We start from the raw sequence: 7,178 nt of genomic DNA, 5'->3' as shown, positions 1-7,178 counted from the left end.
TCCAGGTGGTTGTCAATAAAGAAACTTCAACATACCAATAATCAGTCTGGTTTATTCTCAGCGTAGCAAACAATCAGCCAAGGCAAAATACAGATCGATCCGGGCTCTTCTCTGGGTAGAGTCTGCAGCACAACGAGAGTCGTGACTTACAGGTCAGACACCAGTAGAAGCACACATCGAGATGACCACTTCTCCTTCTTATACTATTCAAGGTGTTGTCTTCAGTAACTTTCCACTTGGGTGTTGGCGGTTTCGAGGTGGCGGTTGCTGTTCTCCTTTTTGGTCTGGTCAGCGGGTCATCCTGAGTGCAGACGCCCGTTTTTCCATCGATTGGTCAACTTCTGCAAATCTGTAAATAATTCTGCACATGCTGCAAATGTTTGATTAAGACATATTCACGTTGCAGAGACACATGCACCATGTGTCCCCTGTACTTCATTAGTATCACACAATATAATCAATCTATTCCCTTTAGCTGTTGGATTTTCGTCTGGTGGAAACAAGCCTGGATTGTTTTTTTGAACTTCACTACTTTAAAGCAGAACAAATAAGTTTTCTTTGCAAAGTGGCCACACTCTTATTTTTACATTGGGTGAGGAGCTCAGTTGTCTGGGAGTGGTATGTAGTGATGCCACACGACAAGCTCTATACCTGTGGACGCCATGGATGAGTCCATGTCTACACACTTATCCAACTGCAATTTCAAATTGAGTGGTTCAGCATTTGTGTCTATTTGTGTGCACCCGCTGTTGTGAGGGGTGAATTTCATTTAGAGAGGTTCTCTGGGAGAAGAATTGACATCAGGTCTTTCATTTCCACCTGTCAAACTCTCTGAGCTGTCCTGAACACGGTGTAGGTGAGTCAGTCCCTGCAAGGGTCTGGTGGAACCTCAAAGCTCTCAGCTCCCTGTTGGGAAGCACCAGGCTATTGCTGTGATGCACCTGTCAAATGCGTGCTCTGACCTGACCGGCCATGACCAGTCCATCACCGGGATGGGTGAATGCTGATAGCAGTATATTTCCTTTCTGATGAAAACTATTTAAAGCTTTCCTCAATGTGCAGACCAGGGGAACCTGGCAACTGTAACAGAAACCTCAGCGGAATACAACACGCTGGTAGAAATAAACAGAGGATAATGTGGTGGTCACAAGTCTCACACAAAAAACAGACAATGCACATAGTGGAAAACCTCAACACTTTACAGGAATCAGAGAATAAAATGAACAAAAATCACTAGGAGGTTGAAAAATACACTCACAGTACCAAAAGCCCAAGCTCTGGAGAAAACACCAGGGAACATGAGGAGAGCAAGAGAAGTCAACTTGACCAGCATAGGAGCATGGACGATCTGCACATACAAAAGCACAAACAAAACAGACCGTGACAATAGGTGAGCATATGGTCGCATCATACCTGCGTGGTGTTTGTGCTCTTCAGTAATCTAGTCTCACATACCCATAGAGTAGCTTTACATCAAAATAAAATGTTTGTAATTTCAAATGAATAACAATTTAAATTTGCCAAAATGACTGCCTCAGTCAAACTGCTCTGCTAAACTACAAAAAAATCACTAATGTCAATTATTGCAACTGGAGCCTTTTAAGATGATAAAAGCAGCTAGGGAGAACAACGATCATAATAATTTTATAATAAGTTTTAGTGTAATGGGGAAACCACGTGACGCCACTGGTAGCACAAACCGGCGTTCAATGAGCAGCCGCACTGGTGCGTTGGCGATGATCCAGACTGTTGCAGCCACCATCAGTGAAGTGAGCATTTGTTTGTGTACCGTACGCTGGAGGACACACACGTGACGGTGTAGTCAATGAAGGCACACGTATTGAATAATGCATGCACTTCCAGTGTCGTCAGTAGATCGCAATGCAGATGCAGCAGTTTAATATGAGGTCGAACCTGTTTATGAGTGAAGATGCTCTCTTGCTGCATGAGTGGTTTTCAATGACACCTATGAATACAGCTGCACACCGCGGTCAAACTGCCCTCCGTTGAGTATCAATTGGTGTCGCTGACAGTCTTCCCCTTTTAACCTAATTCCACAAGTTGATGCAGGTTTGGACCTCACAACCACCATAACATTCACAGGTCCAGACTTTAGTTGCCTTAAAGATAAAAAGAGACAAAATAGGTTATCGCATGTGTAGTGAAAGTGACGGATGGTCTAGTCACGGACGCCTGCGTCTGTGACGTGGATATTATGGAAAATAATATCTCCTCGAAAGTTTGGGGCACCACCTGAAATATAGTTTCCAGGAGACTATTAAGCTCTCTTGATTAATACTTAATTAATTAATTAACTGTGGTAACTTAATTAATTATTAGCGTAATCAATCTATTTATCTGAAGTCACTACTCGTGATGTAATGTCCTTTACTGATCAGAGGCTCTTAGATTGATTATAATACACTCCAAAGTCCAAACGTGATCAAGACCAACGTAATTTTATAGATTTATTTAGGAATAAAAGAACAGAAAGAAACAGGAAAGATGCAGAAGTAGAATAATATGATCCCAACAATATCGCGATGGAAACGCAAACCAGTTATGAAGCAATGTCAATACTGCATCAGACGCGTATGTAACTGATGGGAAAGTTGAGACGTTCTAGTCTAACTGTCAACCTCAGGCAAGTAATGATATTACTAAACCCCAACACACCAATCTGTGCAGAGATGACAAGCAGCGGCTTACTTTGGCGATGAATGGAGGGATGAATGGGATGGATGGATGGATGGATGAGAGGGTGATGAGTAGATGCAGAAGGTCGGTCAGGAGGTGAGGGAGGAGGCAGGCGGCTTTGGAGGGAGGCGTCCTGGTTCTCAGCGAGGTGACTTGGAGGTGATGAGGACACGCAGCTTCAGGCGTCGATGGCACTCTCGGATCGTCTTCCGGACCGCGGTGGATCTTTCGTCGCAGACGGGGTGATCGTAGCTGGCAGAGAGCGGCGTAAGACCGAAGGCGTATCTTTCTCTCGTGCCAGGTGATTCACCGGTCTGAACAACCTTCTAGAGTGGTCGCCTTAATGACACACTCCAGGCAGCGGAAGGTTGTTGGAAGTTGGACTCGCGTGCTCGTCACGGCCGCTGGCTGTGATCACGTGGTGTGACTGGGCCGTTCCTGAAGGAGGCTCTGGCTTGGCAGACCGCTGTAGGACGAGGGCGACGTGCAACTTTGGAGAAGTTCTCGATCACTCTCACACTTGGATGGGCAGCGAGTGGAACGCTGGCACAGCTTCAAGGGTGGAGGAGAAGCAAGAGTCTTTGCAGGAAACTTGAGCAGGAACCGTCGAGGAAGTTGGTTGTAGTTGGTTGTAAGAGGTGAAGTATCCAGAGGAAGCGGCAGAAGAAGAGGGGAGAGGAGCACAGAGGGACACAGAGGGCTGAACAGAGGGGTGAACAGAGGGGTGAACAGAGAGGTGAACAGAGCGCACAGAGGGGAGAACCTCTGTAGACTGGGTCTTTTAAACTCTCATGAAGAGTCTCCTTGTCCAGTTTTGATTGGTTGAAGGAGTTCCATCACCTATTGCTGATTGGACGAGGATTTCCAAGCCTGGCCTTCCTCCTCCTCCTCCAACGGGGTCGTAAATTCCAGTCTTGAGATGGGAGATTTTGATCCCCCCAGTACCGGAGTTTTATTTGACAATAAAACATTACCTGAGTTGTAAAATTGCTCACAATCTGTCAAAACTTTCCCATCTCAATTTAAGCATTCAAACGACACCAAACATGACCACTCTAGCACATTGTCTTATTATAATGATCAACATAACAATCAACCATTCATGTCAAGTTTAACATCACATGTTCAGGACATCTGGTTTGCTTGAACATCCTGTGAAACCATGGGTTAAGTGGGAAACGAAGTCCTTTTTAAGAAATACACATTAAGACACATTCACATACAAGTCTGTCTTTGTTCATCTGGAACCTGGAGAAGGAGGAGCTGTGTGTGTCTCCCACCAAACAGGGTTCACAAGTTGGTCAGGGTTTTTTCCTCTTACGGCACAGCATCCTGGACTGTTGCTCTAGTCTCTCCCCCCCTTTGACCATTCCAATGATTTATGGTCCTTATCGGAGGGTTCAGAAACCTCTGAGCTGCAACAGGCATGGTGGGAACTCAAGGAGATGTCTCCGAGTTGAAGTTACACATTCCAGAAACGTTCACCAGGTCCATGCTTGAATCTCTGGAGAAGGAATCACTACATATGCTTTTTAAGATATTGATATCAGGTGTAGGTGGCTCCAATACAAACCACTGTTCTCTGTTTTTGCTACTACTGTTCTGTCTCAGTGCAAGAAAGAACAGCTGGGACTGTGTACAGTCTGATACAGCGATGCAACTGAGGGTTTGCAAATCCCCCTTCCAACAGCAGCTCAACATCTCAACATTGAGCTGACAAACAATGATAGTTAAGATACTGAAAACATATACACGTTGTCTAGAGTAAGTTTTAAATCAGCCAGTTTAGATATGGAACATGAGCAGATTTAAATTAGCTTATCTCACATTGCTGACATTTGACTGTTACAAACTGTTCTCATCTGCACTGTTCTACCCTCCAATTTGTCAGTCAACCAAATTGAAATCGTTTTCATTAACCCCAACGTACTCTACATGAGACAGAGCCATGAGTTAGATAGTTTTTGAATTTGATCATTTCCGAGTGAACAATACATATATAATCTGCACCAGATCAGTGTCATGTCATGTCACGGAGAAGCCGGTCCAATTGAGTGACGATTAACGTCTTCATCCTAATAAAAGTACAGAAAACACATTTATGCAAAGTCTGCCATTATGGAATGCTCCGTATAATTTATATATCAATAGCAATACAATCAATTAATTACCATTTAGAACAATTTTAAATTGATGTATGCCGCTCAGAAAGCCAACCTGCCAAGCACAGATCAATCTATTTGAATTGTAGGGATATTTACCGATCCATCCATCTGGTAAATAAATTGTTACGCTCCTCAGTTTGGCCAATTTATTTTGACGTTTTAACCCTCAACGCCTTATGAAGACTGGCCAAAATATCTTCATAAGAACACTCTCGAATCCAGAAGTTGAAGCCCACCCTGGATTTCCTCTCTTTTGTGGGACCACTGACCAAACCAGCTGCTAATCGCCAAAGACACACTACCTTCCAGAATAATTTCATCTTTGATCACATGACCCTTGATGAAAATCTAAAAGCTGCCACTCTTTCACCCACCAGATGCAGTTGACCTCACCTTCGACATGAACTCAGCCAACACATTCAAGTTGTTACGGCTTCGCCTTCTTCAACTGACTTCTTCAGGATTCTGAGAACAATAGATCAGGGTCAGGGTCTGCCTCACTTTAATAACTGTAGAACATCATCAGATGACACAGGACATCCCTATTAAGCATTAATAATGAATTATGTTGAACAAATTCATTATTACTAATGGCGTAATTATCACAGGCTGTGAACACCCAAAGTGACACTGAAAACTAGCATGGCAACGTCTCAAACTATCACGCTATCATTATTCATTTCTGACCTTTGTGATGGAAAATGATTTCTTAAGCTAATGAAGGTTAGTGGTCAAGACAAGCTCAGTGCTTTTGGTTACGCTGTTCCTCTCTTGCTTTTAGAACTCTGAGCGCAGACTGAGTTTCTCACAGATCCTCAAGGTTGTGGTTCCATCCTCTTCCCATTGAAACAAAATGAAAACCAACAAAACAAAAACAAAACAAAACAAATCTTGAACAGACCTCCATTCTGTTGGCTCCTGAGGCTGCCTGATTCTCTTAACTGGAAAGATTGGAGTCTGGACAGGTGAGTCAGGACATGGGATAATTATACCGTCCTCCAAAACAGACTCAATCACAGGTTGAATGCCCTGAAGGGCATCAGGGTTTGGTGGTCTTTGGCTGTATTTGCACTGGAGAACAATCATTGATAGGACCCACGTCATGTCGGTGTCCTGCCCACAACTCACTTGGACCAGAGGTGAGATGGGTTCAGGTGTTGTTGGAGTTGCAGGAGAAGAAAACATAGAGAAGGGGTCAGAGTTCGATCCTCACAAAAGTTTGACAGACATGAGACAGTATGACCATGAGGTGAAAGGAAGACAGTAGAAAAAGAGAAGGATTATCATGGGAGGGTTTCCAGTCACTCACCGGAATGTACATCTTCGACAAAGGACCCAAAGCCTTCCAAATTTTCATTTTGAATTGTTGAGCTAAAATCATGCATGCGGGACCAACAATGATCAACAAAGATCCAGGTCTAGTTCCTATCATTAAGACACACATACCACTCTATTGGGTATAAGGTTATGAGACTGTCTTCACATCTTCCTTTTTTTATGAGTCTTCTGTGGAACTTCAGAGCTTTACATCAGCGCTGGTTCACTACATGCAAGCTTGATCGAGCTATTAACTGCATTATCCAGGTTCAAGTGTCCGGAGAGAGAATCCCATAGTCGGATTGAGCGGTCGCATGCTGAGTATTTTGCCAGACTAAGCCAATAAAAATAAACAAAATAAATAAGCCAATAGACAAATGAAGTCTCATGTGGTGAGAGTAAACACACTGCTAATTTTGGAGTTATAGCATTTAAATTTAGAAGCAATCCAGGTTTGGATTGTGGAGCCATAAAAAGGTTAACTTTGGCCAGTTGAGAGTATGGTTCATTCACCTGGTCCATTTACATCATAAGGCACATTTTTTCAGGGTTTAAAGCAGCGCTCATGCCATTGTCATTGATCTCTATTCTGTAAATAGGATTGAACATTTAATTCAGTCTAATGCAAATCAATTTTTGTGGAAAATGGATTTCACAGAGCATTGTTCTAACACTCCATCCCTAGAATAAAACCTAAAAAAAAAATCAAACGACTGCCTCTTGTAACTATGCTACTTCCTTCTTTCCTTCAAACACACATGCGTTATGCAGAGATGTCGCTGGGAGATTAAATAAATGAATCAGTTTATCTATATTTTCGAACTAAAATCACTTAAGCCGTATCATAACCATGTACCCATATGTCCACCCCTCTACATTGACTCTCTAAATAACATTTCTAGGTTTCAGTCTTGTAACTGTGATGGAAACACTGCGGTCAAGTGAGCCACCATCCAACCACACATAAAGTCACTCCAGTCTTTATGGTAGACGCCTGAC

General features: G+C 43.1%; 1 long non-coding RNA gene across 2 annotated transcripts; it reads right to left on the bottom strand.

Moving 5' to 3' along the window:
* Positions 1-3,437, bottom strand: LOC128769385 (uncharacterized). 2 transcript variants are annotated; one of them, XR_008416390.1, is made up of 3 exons: positions 2,710-3,437; positions 1,701-2,120; positions 1-1,348 (listed from the first exon to the last, which is right to left on the bottom strand). It is a non-coding gene; the product is annotated as an uncharacterized LOC128769385 (long non-coding RNA). The 2 variants fall into 2 exon arrangements; XR_008416389.1 differs by having other exon boundaries at positions 1-1,795; positions 1,915-2,120.
* Between the last annotated feature and the right edge of the window lie 3,741 nt (positions 3,438-7,178).

The sequence above is a fragment of the Synchiropus splendidus genome, chromosome 1 (assembly GCF_027744825.2).
Source record: "Synchiropus splendidus isolate RoL2022-P1 chromosome 1, RoL_Sspl_1.0, whole genome shotgun sequence".
In the NCBI taxonomy this organism is placed as follows: Eukaryota; Metazoa; Chordata; class Actinopteri; order Syngnathiformes; family Callionymidae; genus Synchiropus; species Synchiropus splendidus.
The sequence above is the reverse complement of the archived record's forward strand: the minus strand, read 5'-3'. Positions and strand labels throughout refer to the sequence as shown.